The sequence below is a fragment of the Podarcis gaigeae genome (genome assembly GCF_964106915.1).
Source record: "Podarcis gaigeae genome assembly, chromosome: 1".
Classification (NCBI taxonomy): Eukaryota; Metazoa; Chordata; class Lepidosauria; order Squamata; family Lacertidae; genus Podarcis; species Podarcis gaigeae.
Window position 1 is genome coordinate 77338535 of NC_139678.1, and position 26043 is coordinate 77364577.

General features: G+C 43.8%; 1 protein-coding gene across 2 annotated transcripts in view; it reads left to right on the forward strand.

Annotated features, from left to right (window-relative positions):
* Positions 1-7591: 7591 nt before the first annotated feature.
* Positions 7592-26043, forward strand: part of SLC25A22 (solute carrier family 25 member 22) — a gene marked incomplete at its 5' end in the record, with an annotated part of 69239 nt that continues 50787 nt past the window's right edge. The window contains one exon of one of the 2 annotated variants that reach the window (XM_083698346.1): positions 7592-7961. The remainder of the gene's footprint in view (positions 7962-26043) is intronic. The other variant, XM_083698349.1, reaches the window with a different exon arrangement.

Here is a 26043-nt window from a genome sequence, read left to right on the forward strand (position 1 = left end):
GAGTTTCTGGGAAAACTTCAAGGGCAGCCCCACGTAGAGTGAGTTACAGTAATCAAGCCTGGAGGTGACCGTCGCATGGATCACTGTGGCCAGATCAGGGCGGGAAAGGTAAGGGACTAACTGTTTGATATGGCGGAGATGGAAAAATGCTGCCTTTGCAGTAGCTGCAACCTGCGCCTCCATGGAGAGGGAGGTGTTGAAGGTTACACCCAAACTCTTGACAGAAGCACTGGCACAAGTTGAGCTCCTGCAAGAGATGGGAGTTGGCGCCCCAACCCCATACCGTCCTGACCCAGCCAGAGGACTGTTGTCGAAGGGTTTAACTTCAACTGGCTCCCATGCAGCCATCCAGCCATAGCTTCCAGACATCTGATCAGTGTGTCTGGGGCCGACTCAGGATGGCCATCCATCAACAGATAAGAGTTGGGTGTCATCAGCATATTGATAACAACCCAGCCCAAAACTCTGGACAATCTGAGCAAGGGGGCACATAAAGATGTTTAAAAGCATCGGGGAAAGGATTGCGCCCTGTGGCACTCCACACACCAAGGGGTGCCGCAACGACATCTCCTTCCCTAGTGCTACCCTCTGTTCCCAACCTGAGATAAAGGAACGCAGCCATTGTCGGACTGTGCCCTGAATCCCCATGTCGGCAAGGCAAGTGATCCAAAAGATTGTGATCAACCATGTTGAAGGCTGCTGATGGGTCTAAAAGAATCAGCAGTCCCGACCCGCCTCGGTCCAGTTGTCTACGGAAACAGACGGTACAGACGGTCTCCCCAGCAGATCATAAGTTGGGCTATTTCTACTTCAGATACTTGAGACCCAAGGCATTCAGGGCTAAGTAAGTTAGCAAGACAACATTTAACTGGGCCCGAATAGCATATAGGCAGCCAACACAGTACAGTGGTACCTTGGTTCTCAAACGCCTTGGTACTCAAACAACTTGGAACCCAAACCCTGCAAACCTGGAAGTGTTCCGGTTTGCGAACTTTTTTTGGAAGCCGAACATGCTCCATTTTGAGTGTTATGCTTCTGATTTGAGTGCCACACTTCCGTTTTGAGTGTTATTCTGAGGTCTGTCAATTTTTGCTATTTATTTTGCATTTTTGTTTTTGCTGCTCTTTTTGTTTTGTTTTTGTGATTGTGTGGAACCAGGTTCGGCTCCTGATTGATTGATTGATTGTGTGTCTGCAGTACATCGTTTATTGCTTTCATTTTATGGATCAGTGCTCTCGTTAGATAGTAAAATTCATGTTAAATTGCTGTTTTACGGATTGTTTTTAGAAGTCTGCACCATGGTTTTGGAACACTTTGGTTTTGGAACGGACTTCCGGAACGGATAAAGTTTGAGAACCAAGGTACCACTGTACACTCAGAAGCAGTATTATGTGGTTCTGAATGTGGCAAACTGGGTCACTTGTTTACAACCCTACCAGCCACATCCTGCAGCTTCCAGAACACTTTCCCAGGTAGTCTGGTGCTGACCACATTGCACCAATCTAGATCTGAGGTCACTGGAGCATGGGGTTAACTGGTCCTAACCTGTCCAGTCCATAAATTACCATAAGTAGTGCATGAGAACTTAAGTCACTTATATTAGCCATGAAAATTTAAACTGGGCTTGTAATGCAGCCTGATGTACACTAGGTGGAAGCAGCACAGCTCCAGATTTTATACATGCGAAGAAAATGGAACCTTGCCTGAGCCAGGCTGGTTTCTTGGCCAATACAACCCCATCAATCAGTCTGCAATAAAGAACGTAAAGTATTTTAGCCCCAAGATAAGACCTGAGCAGATTAGACTCTTTCACTCCTTCCTTTAACTCACAGGCTGAACTGTGCTTGGCAACTGCTTCTTGAAAAGTTATACCAAATTAAAGGGGGAGAGGAGAGGAGAATTAACCCTTTTGTTGCTGTAACCGATGAAGCTGTGGGAACAACATGCAAAAAACAAAACAAGTGTTGCAGATTATTTTTAAAAGAGATCAGGAATACTTTATAGACCACAGTAAAATGTTAAAAAAATTAGGTGTTCGTGGTGCTTGAAACGGTAATGTTGCTCTGGTATGCATGTGTAGGGACGCAGGTGGCGCTGTGGGTTAAAGCCTCAGCGCCTAGGACTTGCCGATCGAAAGGTCGGTGGTTCGAATCCCTGCGGCGGGGTGCGCTCCCGCTGCTCGGTCCCAGCGCCTGCCAACCTAGCAGTTCGAAAGCACCTCCGGGTGCAAGTAGATAAATAGGGACCCCTTACCAGCGGGAAGGTAAACGGCATTTCCGTGTGCGGCTCTGGCTCGCCAGAGCAGCGATGTCACGCTGGCCACGTGACCCGGAAGTGTCTCCGGACAGCGCTGGCCCCTGGCCTCTTGAGTGAGATGGGCGCACAACCCCAGAGTCTGTCAAGACTGGCCCGTACGGGCAGGGGTACCTTTACCTTTACCTTTTATGCATGTGTAAGATGAGTTGTCTTCAGTGTTTTTAGACATAAATTCACCTTTATCCCAAGGCTGCACTTTGGGATCCATTTCTTTATCGCCCCTGCATATATGACCTGCCAGCTGAAAACCAGTGCTCTACCTAGATCAACTAGTGCAACTCCTCGCTCTGTGCAGGAAACTCGGCACTAGAGACACCCCCAAAGGTGAGTGGGGAGGTTTTATCACCCCCCTCCCCATGGTACTTAGACCTCCTACGCAATGAGCCACAGGTGGCTGCTCTCAGCTTTTCTCAATGTGCAAAATGGGGAAGAAGAAAAGACGGAGAGAGGAATTGAAAGAAAATGCCCTTGAACACATGGCTTTTGAGGAAAGCATTCCTCAGTATAAAAGCCAATACAAAATGGGTCCACTGCATGTTTTTCTTGTTCTACATTGATACTGACAGCGTGCTGTAGATTCCAGGGAATCCACTGGCCTGATATGGGTTTGTGTGGAAGTCTGGTATTCTCCTGCATTGATGATCTTAAGCACAGTTGCTGGTCACATTATTTAAATCATGAAATTTGTTTCATCTTTTTGTATGGAATTATATGTTAGCATGCAGTCTGTTTCTCTTACTCTTGTCTAAAGAAGGGGAGAAAATAATTCATTTTTGTTTTGAACAGGAAACCTTGGTAACAGCCTGATGTTGGCTGAACATGAATTATTCTGTTACATAATTTTTTTAACCCAGATAAAAAGAGAAGTGAAACTTCTTTTCTACAGGCAGCTATCTGAGTTAGCTGCTTTTAGCAGCATGGGCTGCAGTCCTAATCCCACTAACCTGGGAGTAAACTCAATTGAATTCTATAGGATTTCCTTTTAAAAAAAATCCAAAAAATTCCATTGTTCATCAAATTCATCTTGTTTGACCTCCTCCCCCCTGCCCTGGCTTCCAAATTCAATCAGTCATAATCTTGCATATCATTATTTTTCCTCTATAAGTTTCAAACCTTATTAATAAATAAATTGTTCAAATTTATCCCGTCATAAATGTTACAACAACCCTGCTAATGTTTTAACATATTTACAGTGTTCTTTAACATATTCTATAAATTTTATTCAATCTTGTGTAAATTTCTTCTCATCTTGTTGCCTGATCTTCACAGTAAGTTTTGCCATTTTGGCATAGTATCTTCTTCGTTATCCATTCTTGCTTCGTCGGTGTACCTTCTTTCCATTTTTGGGCAAACAACATTTTAGCGGCCGTGGTAGCATACATAAACAGTCTCTTTAGATTCCTTGGTATCTCTGCCCCCACTATTCCAAGCAAAAAGGCTTCTGGTTTTTTATGAAAGGTTATCTTAAACATTTTTAACTCATTATAAATCATTTCCCATAAGTCTTTTGCCCCTCTACAAGTCCACCAAATATGCATAAAGGTACCATCATTATCTTTACATTTCTAACATGTTTTGGTGCAATTTTTATACATCTTTGCAACTGGGGTTAGGTACCAATGGTACATCATTTTCTTATAGTTTTCCTTTAATGAACTACATGCAGTAAATTTTAGATCCTTCTTCCACAGCCTTTCCCATGACTCAAGTGGGACATTATGTCCTTGAGTGGGATATTATTGCCCATTTTACCATTACATCTTTAACTTGTTCATCTTTTGTTTCCCATTCCAACAGTAGTTTATACATTTTTGTTAATAATTTTTCATTATTTTCCAACAAATCTTTTTCAAACCTTGAGAATTCCTTCCAAAAGCTGAATTCAATAGGATTTCCTTCTGAGTAGTGTTGGGGAAGAAATTCAGTTCAGTTCCTATTTTAAGGTGAACCCACTTAATCCATACTTTCCAAAGCAAGACAGGAACCAAAACGCAGCCATCCTTCTAAAAGCACTCTATTCTGAATTTTGCAATGTACTTCCCCAATCAATGTGCTCAAAAAATGCACATGCAGCAGTAAAGAAATGGGATGCAACCCATATAACAATATTGTGGGTTCCTAGGAAGCAAAACATTGCCCCATTCCCTGTTTAAAAGGCTATCCCTTACAGCCACACTGCTTCCTACTTCACACATCAGAATGGTTCTCAAGCTACTGAACTAGAATACAAAACTAGTGTCACTGTTGTGGTAAGGGAGGAGGGAGGGGTCCCCCACCCCATTCTCTGCAAAAATAATTGCCAAGCACAGTTGAAAAGCGCTTTCCTACATGACTTGAAATGTGATTTATCACCTGCAAACAGCAATGTTCTTATTGTACCAGTGAGAGCTGCAGGTGTAAGAGCAGAGTCAGCAGTGTGGTGGTGCTAAGAAAGAGGTTTGATTCTTCTAACTCTAAACAATGTTCTCTTATGGTCAAAGAGCATGAATTTTTGCCTGCACATATATCTGTCAATGATGTGATACATGCAAGTTAATTGGCTAATAGCCTGTTGCTTCATTATGGGGGGAAATTGGTGAAGTGTAACAGTGTGCCCTGATTTCAAAGAAATTGCCTCACACTTTGATGTAGTATGGCCTATCTGCTCCTATTGCTGTGCAATCATTAATGTACCCACATTGCTTTCTGCTGAGTGGTTTTTCTCTGCATTTTCAAAATGTGTATTCCTGTTGTGAGCCTCATCCTACTTTTCCTACTCAAGCTCTTCTTGTCCCTTGCACTGTGCAAAATAATTCATTCTTGTCTTCCCTGTTTGTTGTTGTTGTTTAGTCATTTAGTCTTGTCCGACTCTTCGTGACCCCATGGACCAGAGCACGCCAGGCACTCTTGTCTTCCACTGCCTCCCGCAGTTTGGTCAAACTCATGTTGGTAGCTTTGAGAACACTGTCCAACCATCTTGTCCTCTGTCGTCCCCTTCTCCTTGTGCCCTCCATCTTTCCCAACATCAGGGTCTTTTCCAGGGAGTCTTTCCTGTTTATTCACCTTAAATATCCCCCCCCAATCTATATGCAAAACACTTTCACGTCTCAAAATCTCTCTGCTGAAATATCTAATGTAAATCCTAGGCAGTGAGCAAGGCTAAAGTTTTGTCTTCACTAAAAAGAAAATACCCACATTCTTAAAAACAAACAGAATAACTATTATTTAATACAGAATAACTATTATTTAATAGTTGGAGCTGCCAAGGATGATGTTTCATGGCAGGATGATAACTCATTAGGAGAGAATGCTGATGACACAGAATACTATTACAGGAATATCTCTTATTTTTATAGCCCTGCCTCCTTATCTTTACTCTTTCACCCTTTTTGAATATCAAAGCAACCAAAATATTTGCTCCTCTCCCTCATTTAAGTGTGCAGGCATACATGACACCTGACAGCTGTTCAAGTAACTGCCATACATGCTGCCCTGACCAGTCTAGCTTCTGTGTGAAAGAGGAAGTGGGTCTCTTTGAATGGCTTCCTTTCAAGCAAAAAGGCAGTTTCCAAGCTGGAGTCTGTATGCCTTTGATATTCGCTTAAAAGTAATTCCCCTCCCCTTCTTCTTGCTTGCCCTCAGATTTTGCAGACTAATGATGGAGATTATGGAACAAAATGAGATTATGGCAGGGTGCACACTATAGACCTTTAAAGCACATTCAAAACTCATTTTTCCACTCCAAGAATTCTGGGCACTGTGGTTTGCTAAGGGTTCTGGGAATTGTAACCCTGTGAGGAGTAAACTACAGTGCCCAGAATTCTTTCAGTGGAAAAATGTTCTTCAGACACGCTTTAAAGGTATAGTGCATGCACAACCTAAGTGAATATTAATATATATTTGTGCCTTCCCATCAATCTAAAACAGCAAGATGAATGAAAAGCGAACTAGTCTCTCTTTTTAGAAATTGTCCATATGCAAAATAGCAGTGTTGTCCTGCCCCACATTCTTCACAAGCTCAGGAGCTTTCCGGATGCTGCAATTTGTCCAGGAAATATTGTACATGACTGAACAATCCAGACATCCGTGTTCTCCATCTGCTCTCAAACTGCTAACACAAGTTCCTAGAAAACCACAACTGCCGTCTCAGGAAGTGGGACTGTGGAAGTTGGCTGTGCTTTGATGACACAGGCGCTTGGTGGATGGCACATCACATGGTGAAGCAGTGATGCCTCCCTTGGCTCATCCATGCTGCTGAAAACTGAGTTACACAGTGTGTTTGTTTCTGCTAGAAATATTATGCCCAAGAGGCCATTTTGAGATGCTATGTATATGTTAGGGGTAGTGGAAGTTGAGTTGTTATAAAGTGCCTAACAATTGACCATTGCACATGTTAACTAAGTTGCATGAAGAATGTGTGCATCACCTGTCCATGAAGAGTGAATTGTGCACATTTCCCAGTCAATATGCACAATATCCAATAGGTACTGGGGAATGTGCATATTTCTACTAGCCAATATGCATAAGCCCCAACAAGTGCTGGGGTATGTGAGTATCTCAAGTGAATTTTGTACATTCTTTTGCCAATACGCATTATTGCCAATGTGCGTATCTCCAATGCATTTTTTGCACTTTCTGAGCAACATGCACATTCTCTGGGCAATATGCATAGTTGCCAAGAAACACACCCTTCTTTTCTCTCTTTAGTTCAGAAGTGTGCAATCTGTGCATGCACACACACAATCTCAGCTGTGGGCAATAGATGGTTATCTAGGGGGGGGGAGGCAGTCTTGAGAGTGGGGTATTTAGGCTGAATCCTGACTTCACTTACCTGGGAGTAAGCCCCGTTTAATTAATTAGGAGGATTTACTTCTGAGTATACATAGATTGCCTTCTAACTGACGTTTAGATTCTCCAGGATCCCAGGTAACTGATTGATGCACGCAGACTAATCTTATGCATAAAGTTATTTCCACTGATTTCAAGGGGACTTGCTCCCAAATGAGGGCCCATATGATTGTAGGCTTATTCCCTACCTTTTTGCAAACAACGTCCTATTTTCTTAATACGTTGGTAGCAAGGGGGAAACCAAAAGAATTCCGAAAAATAAGGGCGATCTTTATGCAAAGCTTCGATTAGGAAGCTCAAAGTTTCTCCCTAACTTTGCTTTCCCCCGCCCCCTCGGCGAGATTTTTTATTTCTCTCGTGTGTGATTTTCGCAGGCTGCGAAATCTGACCTCATCCGCGAACGGGCGTGTCGTGACGTCAGCGGGCGGCCCCCTCCCGCTTCTGACAGCAGCAAGCAGCAGCAAGCAGCGCTGGACCGGTGATGGGAGGAGTGAGTCCTGTACTAAGTCGGGGAGAGTTTTGACGCGGGCGCTTTCACGTGAGCCCTCCTGGGGCTGGAAACTATTGTGCGGAGCCCAGAGAGAGAGTGGCAGCAAGCGGGGAAAGTGGCTGCCATTGCACGCAGCGGCCAGAGGCGGCGGTGCCGAGCTGGTGCTGGGAAAGAAACTGCACGGACATCCTGGTTTGTACCACTTAAAGGAACAGCCAGAGAGTCGAGGGAGGGAAAGAGCGAGGGAGCAGCCAGCCAGCCATAGACTCAGCCAGATCGGTGCTTTCCCGGCTGTTTCCCGACAGAGGCGGAGCGCCCGTACGGCTCGGTGAGTGCCCTTGGTTCCTTTTCGCCCCCTTCCCTTGCCGCTCTGGGATGCCAGATGGGCTGTGGGGAGCGTCATCTGCCCCACGCTTCCTCGCAAGCTTCCTCGCTCCAGCCCCAAGGGCGGGCGGGCGGATGAGCGCCTGGAATTGTTCCACTGAGCGTTATTGGGAATGGTTTGCCAATGCAGCCGGGGTTGCAACCCTTCTCCGCCCTCCGTCCCTCCCTCCGTTGCATGGTGAGCTGGCGCGCCGCGGCCGGTTGCAACCCGGCAGGGATTAGCCTCCCACCTAGTGCGCGCGTGTCCTTTCCTCCTGCTCAAATGCAGAGCGAAACGGCAGGATTAAAGCCGCGGCGCCCGCAGGGAACTCCGCCGCGGATACCGAGCGGCGCGAGGAGGGCGTCTTCTCGGCCAACTCCACCCGGGAGATCCTGCTCTTCCTCCCTCCCTCCATCTCCAACCCCCCCACCCCCGAGGGAGTAGGGATCTGTTGCATCATGCCCCCTTTATCTTTACTACATCTCCACCCTTTCCCTTGGAGCAACCGGAAAGTTTGACTGGAGCCCAGCGTCCTCCTCAGCCATATGGGGAGCCCCGCTGCACCCCTCGGGAGCGTGGCCACGAACCCCTTCCTGTATCCTCCCCGTATCTGACTGCGTTGCCTAGCCTGACTTTAGAGCACTGGGGGCGGCTGGGAAGTGCCCGGAGCTCAATACTGAAGCGTTGGGGGGCGTGTGAGGTCAATAGGGGGGAAGAAGAGGGCAGTTGCTCTGCGCGTGTCTGGGATGCTCCACGCTCTGGTCCTGCGTGGGCTTAACTTTTCCCTCAGCCCCGCCGCGGGGCTCCCTCTCGAGGCCACGCGCCAAAGCGGCCGCGTGACCTTTTCACCTGCTCGCCCCTCAGCCTCAGCTTGGCTTCCGATAGCGCGACCTTTGGCTTAGCGTTTGAGGGGTGCTCCTTTATGAATGCTGCCAGTGACCCTGGAAACTTCGTGGCGGAAACATAAAGTAATACCACCTTGCTGCTGCTGCTGCTGCTGCTGCTGCTGTTTCAACCCAGTGAAAATGCAGGGACTCTTGTGGCCCTCCCCTCTCCTTGGACGGCTTAAAGTGTTTTTAAGCATCTTGGTGCCCAGCGGTTTGATGTGGATACTGGACTAGGCAAATGCCTTCTAGATTCCCATTACCCTTGCAGAAGCAGTGCCTGCCCTCCAACCTTGTTCTCCAGCAGGGCAGCCTCTTGTTGTGCCGCCTCCTACATGCTGGAAGCAGCGTGGCAGATTCTCAGGCCAAAGTCTCCACCTCCTCTGAGGGAGATGGCAGCCTCAGCCTGCCAGGACCAATCAAGCTGCATGAAGCTTCTCTCTCTCTCTCTCTCTCTCTCTGTGTGTGTGTGTATCTGTGTATCTGTCTATCCATGTGTGTATCTATCTATGTATACACACACACACACAATTTTATTTTTTTTGAAACTACAGGGCAAGATACACATTCCAGCTGATATACAGAATCAGAGGTGACCACAGTATGTTGACAAAGGACAAATTTGTCGTCGTTGACAAATCTCCACATATCCTGAAGGACTGAATCTGCTCACTTAGCTTGATTTCAGCGCTATAGGCCTGAGTGGTTTGTAACTGATCCCCCTGTCAATATATAAAAATGGTGTGAGCCTTGTGGTACGTTAACTCCGAATATTAAGGCAGGATTGTGCACAGGGTCTCAGACTCATCATCCAAAGCTTTTGTTGGGATTCACTGATAAAGGCTCCTTTTCCTAGTCTCCTGCTTTTGAAAAGAGTATTGCCATCCTGAGAGTATTGCCGCCCTAAGCAGCACTTGGGTTCAGCCACAGGGTTCAGCTCCCTTCCATCCTATCCAAATGGGCATTTACAGGGTGATTTTCCAAAAACGTGTCCATGAAAAACAGGCCTCTGAAAGCTATGCAATATGTTTGCTTTGGGGGTGTGTGTTTGTTTGTGTTTGTTTTAAATTTGCTTACATTTTCTAGCATAGGCTTGGCACTGGATTACCATGCTGGAGATTAGAATCTGATCTTCGCTCTGCAGCTCCTCTGCCATATATGACCTTGGGTCTCCCATCTGATTGGGTGTTGCCATTCTCTTGGCTTGCTTTGATTTGAGCTCCTGCAGCACCTAGCACAAAAAGAGGTTGGTCAATTATCTGGCTTCTGCTCAGCCATGGGGTAGCTGCAGCGAACATGATGCTCAGAGACTTTGTAGACAGATGGCTGGGTTTTTAGTTATAATTTTTAAACAAGGCAGTATCCTTGCCATAGGCCATTCATTAAAATGAAGCGATGAATAATACATAAGTCGCCACATCTTTCTTAGAGAGGGGCCTGATGTGATGAACTCATTTCTCTAGCTTTATGCTTTCCTTATCAACTTATCTTGGCAGCATAGAAAAGAAAACACACATATAAGCTTCCTAATATAGTTGTTCAAAAGAAAATTAATTTATGCATTTATTCCATTTATTTAACATTGTTGGCCTGCATAGAGCTTTGAGTGGCATATTTGGGAGTCATTCCACACACCCCTTCCATATTTTATCCATGCAGCAGCCCTTTGAGATAGGTTAGGGTGAAATGGTAACTTATCCAAGGTCACTAATTGACTATTATGGTTGAGTGGGGATTTGAATCCAGGTCTTTCTAATCTGTATCTGGCATTGTGGCCCAGGTTTCTTCCTCTGAGCTGTTGAGCCACTTCCATGTTTCTAGCCATGTATTTCTTCCTCCTTTAGGATTATTACCCCATAAACACCAAGAAATACAGCTTCTTCCACTGGTTTCTCTCTGGGCTGAAAAAAGTGTAGCCCACTGAATTTAGTCCTATGCTGTATCTGTTAATATATGAAACTTTGAAAGTTCAATGTACAGTAAGACTAGGGAGATTTGCATGTGTTTTTACAAAAACAAACCACTGCTACTTGAAGATCCCATGAATCTGTGTAATCCAGTGAAGGAAATGGTTTGTGTACATCTGGGTTTCCAGTGTATGCCCAAGCATAGGCTTCCTAGGTGTGATTGTTGGTAGGCTACTATCCCTTGGTTCCAATTTCTCATCTGCGAAATGTAAATAACAGCAACCTTCGCCTCTCAGGACTGCAGAAGAACTAAATATTCAAGACCATAAAGCAGGGTCACCTGCTGCTGCTGGACTACAACTCCCGTCATCCCTAGCTAGCAGGAGCAGTGGTCAGGGATGATAGTCCAAAAACAGCTGGGGACCCAAGTTTGGGAAACAATGCTGTACAGTATTTCCCATGCTGCCACCACAATCCTAAATATGCTGTTCTTTGCATTAATGGAGAAAGTATGCTAAGGAACAAGGTGCTGTATGAATACTGTAGTTACTAATGGATCCGAACCAGCATAATCAAACAGAGAGTAGGGATCAATCTAGACATTGTTTTACTTATTTGAAAAATGCTTTCCTAAGGCAACCCCCCCCCAAGGCAACCACACACAAAGCAAAGATAGTAAAGTTAATTACAAATGTGATTGCTCCAATGGGAAAGTTCATTTGCTTGCAAATCCTGGGATTTTGTGCAATACTGGCCTTCTATACATAATCACTAAAGGAGAACTCTGACTTCAAACTCTCTTAAAAGTTGGGTACATGCAGTTAGAGTGTGCAGAGGCACTGATTTTGAGATATGTGTGGTGGGTTTTTCCAAAGTACATTAGTTTATATAATCCCTTTTCCTGGAGAGCATTGCACAATATTGCACTTTAAAGGAGGCCAAGCAAAGGGGGGGATGTTCGAGCTGAAAAATGAAAAAGCTAAGTAAGAACCATGGTACAGAACTGCAAATAAAATAAAGTAAAATAAAATAAAAAATAAAACAAACCATTGAAACCAAGAATGCACAGCATGGCTGAAATTGCAGATGCTACCAAATGTCAAATAAAATGCAGGCTGTAGTGGTATTGGATAAATAGCACTTTGATGAGGGAATTGTCCTAAGTAAATGGCATTTAATTTAAGCACTAGTCATAGATGACAAGATGCTGTGTGCATTAAAAGAGGATTAGGTAAATCAACGTAGAACCAAAAGGTCTACCAGAAGGGGGAAGCCCCCCTCCTCTGCACCCAGTTTCGGAATGAAGCAGGTTGCTGTTGCAGGAGGGACAGAGGTCTCTGCCTCTTCTTTACCAAATCGCCAATGGGCTGGCAACATAGGCAGGCCTATTTACCAGGCTTTATTAATAGAGCTCCATTTTGACCTTGATATCAGGCTACATCTTCACATGCAGCAGAATGAGGTAGGAATGAGATGGTAGAATGGACTGTGCTATGTCAGGTTGTATGTGGGGAAATCACACTTTGAATGAACCCCTATGTCAATTTTCTCTGCAAATAGAAGGCCAGCATGGCAGGGAGAGAGGGTTGGGCTTGAATCTTCCTCCCTAAGCTGCTATTTTTTAATATTTGGAAGGAGATTTCTATGGTTTATAAGATTCAGTATTTTATGTATTTACTGCACTCATATCCCACCCCCTCCTCTAAGGAGCTCAAGGTGACATGCATGGTTCGTTGCCTTCCTTCCCATTTTATCCATGTCAGGGAGGTTAGGCTGAATGACTGTGACTGGCCCAGGGTCACCTAGTGAGTTTCATGGTTGAGTGAAGATTTGAACCCGGGTCCTAGTCCAACACACTAAGCACTACAGCACCACTGGCTTTTTACCACTATATTCCACTACTGCAAGTACAGAGGTACCTTGGTTTACAAACTTAATCCGTTCCGGAAGTCCGTTCTTAAACCAAAGCATTCTTTCCCATAGCAGTGTGGGATTCAATTTACAAATGGCACACACTCAACAGGAAGCGGAACATGTTCTGCTTCCAAGGCAAAATTCACAAACCAAAACACCTACTTCCGGGTTTGCAGTGTTCTTAATCCAAGTTGTTCATAAATTAAGCTGTTCTTAAACCAAGGTACCACTGTAGTCTGAAGTGGTCCTGTCTATTCTGCCTCTAGACTCCACCACCTCATTTGTCCATATATCTAGACCCAACCTTAACATATTTCAGGCAAGATGAATGATAGACCACTCGTACAATAATTTTGCCTCCCAGTTTCGCTCCGTCCTTCTATCCAGAGAATTGATTGCCAAAGTATTAAGTAAAAGCAGATGCCTCTCCATAATGCAAGCAAGCAGACATGCTGGAATGCTGTTTAATCATGCAAATCAATACTATTGGATTAGATCAGGCATGGCCAAACTTGGCCCTTCGGATGTTTTGGAACTACAACTCCCATAATCCCTAGCTAACAGGACCAGTGGTCAGGGATGATGGGAATTGTAGTCCCAAAACATCTGGAGGGCCAAGTATGTCCATGCCTGGATTAGATGTTGATGAGGTGTACATAGGTTTCAGGGGAAGCTACAAAGTTGCTGTAAAGGCATTACAGTTTTTTCAAAGCCCCACCCCGAACATGCAGATTCCTTGATTTTATTTAGTTCCTTGTAACGTGCTCCTTTATGTTGCAGTGCTGATGTGCTATTGATTTGGCGGAGTACGTTTGGTAACTCTTTCTTTTTTAATACTAGCATTTTACTGCAGCGTTAGGCTGCCACAGGAAGTGCACATTGAGGGCAGCATATACAGTTCACTTCACACAGTCATGTGAGATGTGGGTGTATAAGAAAGAGGAGAAAACTGTTTTAAGGGCACCCAGGGAACGTTATGACTGAATGAGCATTTGAACACCGGTCTCCCCCACCTAACACCCTAACCACCATATCCCTTTACGCTAAGAACAAAGCCCTATGGAAGCGATAGACAACCTGTGGCCCTCTGGCCCCAGCCAGCATGGTCAGTGGTCAGGGATGATGGGAATTGTGGTTCATTAGAACTTGGAAGATCACAGGTTTCATAGCCCTTCCTTGTGGTCTGCTATCCTAGTCTAAGAGTCAGAAGGAGGGGAGGATGACACAGTACTAGTACAAAATTATCAGCATGGCTTTGCATCAGAGTTACACTGGTGCAGCACTTGGGACCAATGGACCTGTGTTAAATGATGCCGCTGCGCCATCATGAGTGGCTCTAGATGAGTCAGATGTGGGTATAAACAGCAGGAGGGGATTGAAGGGGGTGGGCTATACTTGTGCTTTTCCATGTGGATCATACAACAAATTAAAAAGAGGGCAGATTACAACCACAGGAACAGGGTGGGCTTTGAAAACCCACATCTCAGGTGTCAAAGGCCAGGGTCTTCAGCACACATGCAGGCCCCCCACTCACAATTTGCAAGGAGAGAGAGAGATATCAAAATATTTCAGATAGGTTTCTTGACCTGCCAAACAATACTGATGGGCTTTGTAAGGTTAATCAGAAACCTAAAAACAAAATAAAACAAATCAAAACAAAAGAACAAACAAACAAAAACACCCACCACTTATAAAAAACAAATAAAGGTGGGGAGGGAAGTTGGGAGGATATGGGGTTGTATCCAACTAGATTCTTTTCCAAGTACACTCATAAAAATTAATGGACCTTAAATTTGCCATGCCCATTAATTTCAGTGGATCTACCAAAATAGGCTACAACTGATACCCTGCTTCTGATAATATTGCATGTACTTCCATCTCTTTTCAAGTTGGTACACCAAAGATTCTGTTCCCTTTTGCAGACATGGAAGAGGGAGATGATCTTTTGCCCCCTTTCAATTACGGTACTTATATAACATTTCAGCATTACTACAGAAGAAACGTGCTAGACGGTAATGAGTAAAGGTATCTGTACTTTTTATAACCAAGCTCACAAATTTATGTACATCACTTCAATTTTCAGCTTGCTGGAAAGATCTCTTGGAGTAGTTAAGGGTTGGGGAATCTGTGGCTTGTAGATCAGGGCTTCTCAAACTTTCATCCCCATGGCCCACATGAGACAGCTGAGGCCAACCAGTCATAAAAGGTTGGGGCAGAGCCAAACACAAAATGGTGACAGTTTTTGGCATAATTGATTGACAATTACTGACATCACTTTCTACCGATGTCTTATCTATTCTTTGCCATCATTTGCCATCCATCATTTTCCTTGTGGCAATGAGTTCCATGGTTCTACTTTCACCAAGCAGAGTGCAGACATTGACTCAGATGTAGTTACCCAATTTTAGGCAGAATTTGCTGATCCAGAGGCTGCTACCACATATGCCACCCTTCACCAAACAGATGCCCCCCAGCTGTTTTGGACTAAAACTCCCATCAGACCAGCTAGCACAGCTGTGTTGGATGAGACTGATGGGAGTTGTAGCCCAAAAAAGCTGGAGGGCACCAGCTTGGTGAAGGTTGGCATATGCACAAGCATCTTGGATTGAGTTAAAGGCCTGAGGGCTTTTACATTTTGCATTTTGATTCATTTTAATATCTCAGATTAGAGCAATGACATTTCATACTGAGTCATGACATCCTCTTTAATCATTCTGTTTTTGGTGGGTGCTTCTGCCTCTCCAGAAACAGCTCCATATGGCTGTGTGATGATGATTCATCCGAAGCTTTTGTCTAGCAGGATTCTGTGCATCCTGCATCTGTGAATCTAGCTGTGGTGTGTTTATCACGAATTCTTTGCTCCAATTCTCCATATATCATTTGGCTTTAAAGGAAAAGAAGAAAAAGGGGGAAGCACCCACTATCTCCTTCGGATATTACTTTTTAGGCAGAGCAGTCCTATATCCCATTTATGTTTGTCCCAAACTTCCTAGTGTTTTTCATTCTCTCTCTCTCTTTGCCTGTCATTTCCTTGATTCTCGATGTCATGGTATGCAACTGAAAAGTAGCTCTCTGTTCTCACAAGTTTCTACTGCAGTAAACAAACAGTTCTTTAATATGTCTGTGCACCGATTCTTCTCTGGTAGAGATCCTGAAGGATCTCTGTGTATACTTTCTGGAACTGTTATAATTCTCACTTCTGTTGTCATCTCTAAAGTTGAGAAGACAAAACACATTCCCATTAAATAGTATGCGAATTTAGTAGCAGAGAATTGAGGCCAGAGGCAGATTTACCTATGAAACCATTATTTCTTGTCACAGGTTATATAACCACCTACATTTCCCCACCTCTCAGTCTCTAATGCCTTGGCTCAGACATTATGCCTAGCCATAGTTCACAACCCAAGCCATGGTTAGAAATTCCAAATGTACAAGAGGCAAACCATGGCTTATAGGTCATTTTCTTGTCATTTTCTGTTTTCTGTACACTCAGAATTCTGCTTTAATAAGTTCACTCTTGTCTCCATGGTGTAGCTTCTCTTAAGAAGGAGCTATGGCCATAACTATGGTATGTCAATTTAAACACTTGACACAAACCATTATTTGCAAGCAAACTTCATAACCTTGTTTTAGATTCGAGTTAGTTTTTGCTGGCTGTTTATAAACAATGGTCCATTAGTTCAGGCACTGCACCAAACTTCCTTAATCCTGGTTTGGCACGATGTCTGAATTTATCCATGCAAATGAGTTGTCGTTCAGAGAAGAACCATATAAATTAACAACATGTTTGAATTGGTTCAGATGCAATATTTCCAGCTTAATAAATAATAATTCATTAAACCAGGAATTAGCATGGGTCATTTACACTGTACACTGCCTTCAGTGCTTTGGCCCTGGCTTCTTTAAACCACAGCTCCTATTGAAAGCACAGTTTCCATTATGTCCAAAACAGGATTTCTTTTTCATTTTTAAATGTCAGTTGGCTAAATAGGACAGGAAGCCATTGTCTGAACCTGGTTCCAGGTCACAGAAGGATGTGAAGAAGGCGCATTCTTCATTCCCGGCTTAATAAACCATGGTTTATTAAGTCAGTAATGTTATGTCCTAACCAGCAGTCCATGTGTTTCAGGGCCCACTAGAGAGATGCTCTTGTTGCCAGTATATCAGATAATGATTCAGAAATGCTTGCCTTGGGGCAAATTCTATGTCTCACTGATTGTTGTTTACATTTCTGCATGTATCCAAAATTGTGCCACCGATTGATTCACAACACTGTCGTTGTCAGTTTGCACTTCATTTCAAAATGATGTTTTACCACTACTACTTCTGTTTTTAGTGGCCTCCCTCTTGCTGCCAATGCAATCCACTGGGAAGAAGACCAGCCTCCCAGTTCAGGAGTCCTTTTAACAGGGTTCCTTGTTAAGCCTGTCTGATTCACCAACTGTGGCAATTAGTTTTTATGGGAGCACTCCAAATCAGTTTGAAAAGTGGTGCTTGTATAAATCTGTGTCTCCATTGACTGAAACCCTTTATTCATGTAGATTGTGCTTGCAAACAGTTTTATGGCCTGTTGGTTTGCAATTGGCTCTGCTTTACTCCACCTGCACACCAACAGAGTTTCTGTCAAGTTCTCGGGAGCTGGGGGCACTGAGCATCAGTACTGTTTTGCAAACGTAATTGAGACTTTGATATTTTAGTGGTGAGCAGAGAATGCTTTTTAAATGTCTTGCAGTCAAAGAAACGAAGGGATCCCTCCCAGCTTTCTCCCAGGAGAGGGAACGGTATTCACAAATTGATCAACAGATGGCCTGGATTTTGCTTTGGAAGGAAAGGACAGCCACTGTTGTCAATGTGACTCATGTGCATATATATATTTGTGTATGCCTGGTATTCCAGAGCCTGATAGAGGGTGTTCTGCAACGTGAAGTACGTGATGAGGTTTCTCTGCAGTTGGATAATGGCTGAGGAGATCTGTGTGATTATTGTGCTTCTGTGTACATGCAGCCTTGAGCTGCTCTTTGCAGGCTGATCATGATAATCCATGGTCTGGAGCAGATGGGGTGGCACAGCATGCAGGCACGCACGCACGCACGCACGCACGCACTTGCAAGCATAGCTGTTTACCTGAAATAGGCATACAGCTGAACCATTGGGCGCAGTGCTGTTTTTCTAGAAAAAGAAGTGCTGAAACTCACCACAAATGCCTCCCTTGTTCTCTTAGAAAAGCAATGGCGCCCACCTGAGAGGTGCTTGAACTGGGTTCTGATGGGTTAAGGCTGAAAAAAAGCCTTGGTTGCGTGAAGTCCCGTATATTACAAAAGGGGAGGGAGGGGTAAAGTCTCTGATTGAGATGACATTTGGGTTCAGAAGAAGTGGGGAGGGAAGCGTTGGTGGGGGGGGGGGTTCCATGGGATGCCTAGTGTGGCAACTCAGTGGGAATGTAGAGGTGGTTTGCTCTGTCAGCTGAAAGGGGCTGTAAAATGAAGCTGTTTCTCCTGAGCTGTGTGTGCTTGACAAGAGAGACGGCCTCGGAGAAACTATAAATTATTCCTAGAGCTCTCTAGTGAGTGGGCCTAAGAATAAAGACCTGGGAGTGAGAAACCTTTAGTCATATCCTTTCTTTCCTGTCTCACTTTGATCTGTCATTGGACCTTTACTGCTTCATTTTGCAGCACAGAGTTAAACTGCCATGCTGCCCCCAAAGTTTATGAGCAGTTCCACTTTTCATTTCCATTTTTTTTGGCATTTAATTTGCCCAATCCCCCTACTGCAGGGATTGCCAATGTCATGTCCAGATACTGTGGACTATAACTCCCAACATCCCTGGCCATTGGCCATTCTAGCTGGGGCTGATGGGAGTTGCAGTCGAAGCCTGCAACATAATAATCATCATGTTGGTTGCCCTGTCTTATTGGTTCAATTCTACACTTACTGGAGGGCATCTGACATGCACACTGTGCTTACTTGGAGACCAAAGTGTCTTGGGGGCGGTGGGCGGAGAACCACTGTCTTCTGATGAAGTCAGTAGATCTGGCTGGGCACATTGGTTTCCTATCATCACCCAATGGTTTCCTTGCAGTATCAGTTCTGTCCACTTTCTGATGGCCTGCTTAATGAGCATTTAGCTTGATATGTTTGTGAGGAGATTAGATGATGTTGCAGAGCATTTCTCCACAACTTTTCTCACCGCAAAAAATCCAATCTTTGGGGGAATTGGGCTTGTTTTGCAAGAGTGTTAATTGCACAGCCCAAATTTGCCAGGGTGTGACTAAGCCCCACCTGAAAATAGTGAGAACCTGGAGGTACCCTTTGACCATTACACTCCAGTTTACAACTGTGTAAACTAGGGTTTGTTTCCCTACCATTTTCTAACTGGTCTGGAAGCCTGTGCTATCAGATGAAATCTTACTTGTGTAATCAATAGTTGCCTTTGGGTAGAAGCATTTTATTTCGGCACTACAGTAATTCATTCTTCAGTACCATGTCAGCTGCTTTCCTCAAAACTGTTTATATTTAGAACAACGTTCCCTCCATATTATGCTTCTTCTGATTCTAACAGCGCATAATGCGTCAGTATGCGGCTTGGTTTTCTGGAGATACCACTTTAAATGATCTGCACTCAAGAGTCTCATGTGTCTTTCATTATTCCATATCCATGCCAATTATGTTGGCAATGCCTTTCCTGGATATGCTGGGACCTTCTTAGAACCATCTGCATGCAAAACAGCTGCTCTACTGCTAAGCTATAGCTTCTCTCCCCTCCCCCCCAAGATCTGTGGCCACTGTGAGATCAATAGCAGATAATGCACTTGCGTGACCTTGAGAATGGTTTGTATGAAATTTGTATATCCTGACTACGTGAAAGATAACATAATCAAGTCACAATGCCAATACTGTTGGGATCAAGGGTTATAGTGATCTCTGGAGAACTTAGCTTCCATGCCAATATTTTGAAAAGGGGATTTATTTCCTAATTCATAGTTGTTAACAGTGAGTTCAACTGAACCAGAATTTGGACACCTCTGAAATCAGGTTGTTGGTGGTATGAAGGTAGAATGGCTGAAGGCATGAAATCAAGAGGAATGCAAGATTTGGGGTAGAGCTGAGGAATAACCCCCCAACTTAAACCTCCCAACTTAATGTTTGGTCGGACTTTAAGTTTGGTAAGCAAACCAGTCCACTTCTGAAGCCCCTAACCACTTCCATGGATCCTGTTTGGACTGTAAGAGTGTTCACATGTTATATTCAACAAGCGTACAATACATGTACACAATAGTTGAGCTGTATACAGTGGTGCCTCGCAAGACGAAAAGAATCTGTTCCGCGATTCTCTTCGTCTAGCGGTTTTTTCGTCTTATGAAGCAAGCCCATTGACGGCTTAGCAGATTAGCGCTATTACTGGCTTAGCGGCTTTTAGCGGCTTATCTGCTTAGCGGATAAGCAGATAAGCGGCTTAGAAAAAGGGGGGGGAAGGAAAAAAAAGTCAGAAAAACTCACAAGACATTTTCATCTTGCGAAGCAAGCCCATAGGAAATTCGTTTTGCGAAGCACCTCCAAAACGGAAAACCCTTTCGTCTAGTGGGTTTTTCGTCTTGCGAGGCGTCTTGCGGGGCACCACTGTACTTATATAGTTATTGTACTGTTCAATGAATGTAGAATGTGTGTACTCAACAATTGAGCTGAACAAATCAACCAGTGCACACTTTTTCTGAGAAAAATGTCTACAGGTGTGAATATAACCTGTCCCTGGGTTCAGTGTAATGTGTGAATGTGTTCTATTTGAATGTGTTCAGTGTCATGTTGGGGGGGATGGGGCTCACAGGTGCCAGCTATGTTTGCCAGGTCACAATGTCTGCTGTATTTGCATTAGACTTGGAACTCTGATGGCTAAAAAGCAGTTTCTACCCATCCTGTTTGGATCATCTTTTAAAACCAGCAGAAAGACTATTAAGAAAGACAAGGTCTTCTTTGTAGCATTCATTTAAACCAAATTAGCCATGGTGTGAACACTCTGCTTTTCCTGGCTCACTATTTGAGACTATATGTGGCTGATTCCATTTTGAAATGGGGTCAGCCAAAGACTTTTGGGAAAGCAAGATTTTAAAATATTTGTATGCTGCTCTTCACCTCACTCTATTTTAGGAGAGTTGGCTACAAAAATAGAAATATAATGACAAGACCAGAACAAAAATAGCAGATAAGACGCTAAAAGTGGCAACACGATTTTAAATTATTGGAATGTGTTCTTCATGAGATGTCTGAGGGATAGATGTATTGGCACCATCAGCCCTCATTAGGGAGGCTATTTTATAACAGGGGTATCCCTGCCAAAAAACAACAACAGCCCTCTCTCTCCCACTTTGACCCCCATCTCACCTCTGTTGTGGGATCCTGCTAGCAATAAGATCTGGGCTAATTAGTGCAAAAGAACTTATATTAAATAATAATTAAATTGTATATTTTTTGCTTAAATATTTGTTTGCTGTTTTCATAAGTTCATTTTTAGTGCTTTTAAATGCCATGCACATTCTGTTTTTAAATACAGGTTGCTTCTTCATGTATGTTTAGCTTACTTGGCATGCTGATTTTCACTCCTTGTCCATCCATTCCATTCTGGGTCCCATTAACAGATAATACCAAGGGTGGGATTTTTTTTTTTTAATAATAGGATTTTAACCCTACACCTCTAAATATCCATTGCCTGCAGTCTGTTGTTGCTTAATGCAGGTTTGAGCCTGTTGGTGGCAGGGATCATGGAAGCAGTAAGTTTTAAAGAAGTGGACTTCCTCCCTGCTTTACTTCCACAAATTGGTAGAAGTGGCAGCACAGCACAAGGAAGCCTCATCCTAGAAAAAGTAAAGCGAGTATGAAGGGGAAGGGGAGGTTTGAAGATAGTATATCTTGTGCAAGACAATGCAACCAATATGTCAAAAAGTGTTTGTCAGACACACATGGGGGACCCAAACCTGCTTTGACAGGACAGATGATATTTCCCAATTTAGGGAGCGGGCCTGGAGCAAGAGCATTAGACACCCCAGGCTTTGGGAGGAAAATTGGAGCACAATATTGGGCTCATATGCCTTCAGCTGCCCCTCTATATGCTCTGGTGCTGCAAACTACTGCTTATGCTCATTTCTAGTAAAAGTAAATATTAACTATAATATGAGTCCATGGTCACTTTTCTGAAGGGGAAGGCTCAAAAGCTTTGCTTCCATTTTTACCTCTCGGGGATGGAATCAATATTCTCAAACCCCACTCCCTATATACCGGTACATTAGACCTCTTTTCCCAGCTGCATGAGATAAAGAAAGCCTGTAGGTACCTTTCTGCTAGCACACAAGAGGTTAATGATACAGCTGGAACTGCAAGCGTAATCCCAGCAGCCCCTCATCCATCATGGTTACTCTTTCCCCACAGTGAGAGTTAAATTCCAACATATTCAGCAGTTGCAGAATACACTGCCATCAGTGTCATATGCTGTAAGATTCTGTAAGAATATTTCTCCCATTGTAGCTCATTTCCTCATTTCCTTTTGTCCTTCTTTATGTCATTTCCTCTGTCTGAACTGGCCCTGCGCCTTTACTTCACAGCACGTTTGAATTAATGTAATTAGTAGGTGCATTATTAGATCACTTAAGCACAAAGAACTTGTGTGCATGTCTAGTAACCGTCTTAAGTAACCCCATTAACAAATGACGGGGCAACTGGCCCACGCACTGAAGTAGATCAATCCGTATTACTTGAGTTGCTGACTCAAGGTTGCACAGGCAGAAAGAAACCTTGGAAGCTGTTTGAAGAATGTTCTGAGTACCAGTGGAGAGGAGAAAAAGTGGGTGTGTCGGTTTATTTTGTTTGAAGGATAACTTTGAGGGGATGCTGGAGAGAGGCACAAACCTTTTTGCATCACTTAAAAAATACATTTTGTTTTTGTTTTGTTTTTTAAGTAGAAGAAATTGTAGAGCCCAAACAACCTTTTGGTATGATATCCCAGAGGGAGAACCCAGAGGAATAGTCAAATGTTAAGGCTTTTTTATAAAAAAAAGAAAAAAATGGCTGGAATATTTTTTTAAAAAACAAAAATGGCTGGAACAGATGAAATCTATTGGGGAGCCAGATGTGGCCTTCAGGTTAGGAACCCTTGCTCCAGGTTGTAATAAAATAAATCTAAAGCGCCCCCCCCCCCCGAGTTGGGTTGAAGGAGCCCTTGTCAGGCTTGGAAACTGCTCCCAGCCACCCACAGCCCACAGCCTGATGGACGCCTATCAGGATTCTCTTCTGGGGAACCCTTTTCAAAAATGGGCTGTGCCAGTTGGGAAAAACTTCCTCTCACGATTCGTCACAGTTACTGTTGGGATGATCAATGTGGCTCTTTACCACAAGGCCTTACTGACAGTTATTTTCTCTACTATAATACCATCAGTATGTTCCCACTATAAAAGCTGCTCTCATGCAACTGACATTGAGGCTTGCTGCAGTAAAATGAAGTAAAGCACAAATGTATAGCTGCATCCCTTGTTCATTTCCCTTTCCCCACCCCTCTGTTGTCTTTCACATGATCTAAATGTGAAGTTCTTTGGGCCAGGAACTTGCCTCACTGCTTGTGTCACTACGTACAGTGGTTACAATAGGTTGCTGTGCTGCAGCTGGGATTATTTTTTTAATATGCTAGTGGGGTATCTTTCCACAATGTTTCAGGTAGAGTTGCAGATACACATCCGTGCCCACAAAGAGTAAAAGTACTTGGTCAAGTACCGGTATGTAAATAATCCCAGTTTCTCTGGGTTGTTGCTTTCAAGGAAAAAGGGTAGGGGAGCTCTCCAAAGTGGTTTATCGTTTCAAGATATTACCTTGGAAAATATTATCTTATTACCCAAGGGAAAGGATGAACACAGATCTCATGACATCCTGCAAGTTTTTGGCAAAGGGTCAAGTTCACAAACAATCAAAAGCATCATTCTTCTTCTGTAGAAAGATTTCTGGCCTAGAGATTGTAAAACACCACTTTCCCTTCCTTGAGGGTTTTTTTGGGGGTGGGGGTGGGGAGGTAATTTGAGTTACATTTCTGAGACTACATGTCTAATGGTGTGTGTGTGTGTGTGTGTGTTTTCTGTGGGATTCTAAATAAGTAAAGCTAGTCTGCACTGCATGCTCTGATGTAGCCTTCAGTGAGAGTAGATCAGGGACCTAACTGGTGGAAATGCAATAACAAAGCTGAGCTTCTGCCCTTAACATTTGTTTAGTTTTGCTCATGTGACAGGAAAAAGAAGACTTCAACAAGCAGAGACTGTGATAGGTGGCCTAACCTTGATTGTTCTTTTTTGTGATGTGCTTGTTGATATGCCTGTGGGTTAAGTATGCTTGTACGTGTCTTGCATCAGTTCTCACTCTTAAGAGCATAAAATGCTAAAAGACTGAAGTGTGTACCGATTCTTTTTAAAAAGCCCGTTGATACACTCCACAGTTGCCAAGCTGCTCTGAGGGGGAAAAAAGAGGTACTGAACGGGGGAGACGGTGTGTAGGAACGTGCAAGCATTTGTGTTTTATAGAACACTTCACCACTGAGCAGAATGGAAAGGTTCCTTATTTTCAGACCTGTATATCCCATAAGTGGTGGCTGCTAAACCTGAGTTCTCTTGACGCTCACATTCCATCTATGAAGAGGACTAACAGTGATGCTGTCTTCTTCCTTTTGCTTGCATAAACACAGGAGCAGCTTGCTCTGTTCACAGAGGGAAGGAAATCTTCTTGCGCTTTCACTATTAGCAATTAAACTCTAGTCCTATAAAAACATATCCCCTAGCGTTCACCTACCACCTATGGAACATTGATCCTGGAAGCAATCTTGCTTGTATCATAGTAGTTATTACCTCTGCTGCTAATTATTGTGGTTTCTTAGTTTCTTGATAGTCCAAAACATCTCTGGCAGGAGCTGCTGGCATTTGGTATGCCCATGGTATTCTCAGAACAGAGAGATAGAGATAAGGCCCCAGGTGCATCATGTGCAGTGTTTGCAAATTTGCTGCCTAATTTGGAGTTAGGCTGTGTAACAAGGTTGCACTCTTTCTTCCTATAGCCTTTATTTGCTGCATTAGAGGTGTGTTTCTAGTGACTAGCTGCCGAGCGTGGATCAAGACGAGGAAAACAAAAAGGCTTAACTTTTCCCCCAAAGAAAGAAATCTTCAGCTCTGTGTATCTGTCAAAAAATGGCAGCTACTGATTAATTGGTATTTACCCCTATCAGATAAATTGCAAATTACTTGTTCCCATAATTCTGCCTTCTATAAGGAAAGAAGAGGTAGCTGTGCAGATATGAATAGGGCATTTCTAGGTTTCTACCCGCCATGCCAAAAAGCAATGAAAGATCCTTTCTTGGCTCTGGCAAGCGGCTCTTGGCGCACTGTGCCATTCTTATTGCCAGGAGGGTGTGTTAGGAAGCAGCAGCAGCAGTAGTTCAAGAGCATGAGAGAAAGAGGCTCCCATTTGGACTGTGTCACTTAAGGTTTGCTTGATTTCAAGAATTTATGTCCTGCCTTGAATGGCAGCACCCAAAAATGTGCATTGGAAAAACGGTGAGCATTGGGTGCCTGCTGCAAAACATGCTGGCTACAGCTTGCTTTTTGTGTAACATTGGAGGCCATCAAGTTATTCTCTCACTCTAAATGAAGAGCTCATGGGTTGGTGGAGAATATTTTATAGATATAGATAGATAGATAGATAGATAGATAGATAGATAGATGATAGATAGATAGATAGATAGATAGATAGATAGATAGATAGATAGTTTGCTTCCAAAGGTGGTGTTAGGAGTGGGGAACCCATGACCCTCCAGGTGTTATTGAGACTCTCAACTGCCCATCAGCCACAGACCCCACAGCCAACAGTCTTGAGAGTTGTAGTCAAGCAACATGTCCCCCAAAGGACATAAGTGCATAGTACCTGGCATTTGGCCCATCGTAATGCCTTTCCTTGCATCTTCTTGAAATTAACTGACTCACGGTAAAGAGAGAGAGAGAGAGAGAGAGAGAGATGATGATGATGCTTTTGGTGGTTTCTTGCCTGCCTGCTGCCTGATTAAAAGGGATATGAGTCATTGAAAACTGTATAGGTAAGTGCTGGCTTTAGTAATAGCTGATACTGGCCTTTTCTCCCCTCTGGGCTTTTAGTGGAATTGCTGCATACCTGTCCAAATAACAATACAAGAGGCAACAAAACACCTCAAGAGACAGGGGAGGGTGGGCGGGGGGGGGGGGAGAAATTGAAACAAAAGTCCTGAAAATGAGAGAAACTCTGCTACTGGACCAGCTTTACTGTCTACCAGGCATGTCCAAAGTCCATTTTAGG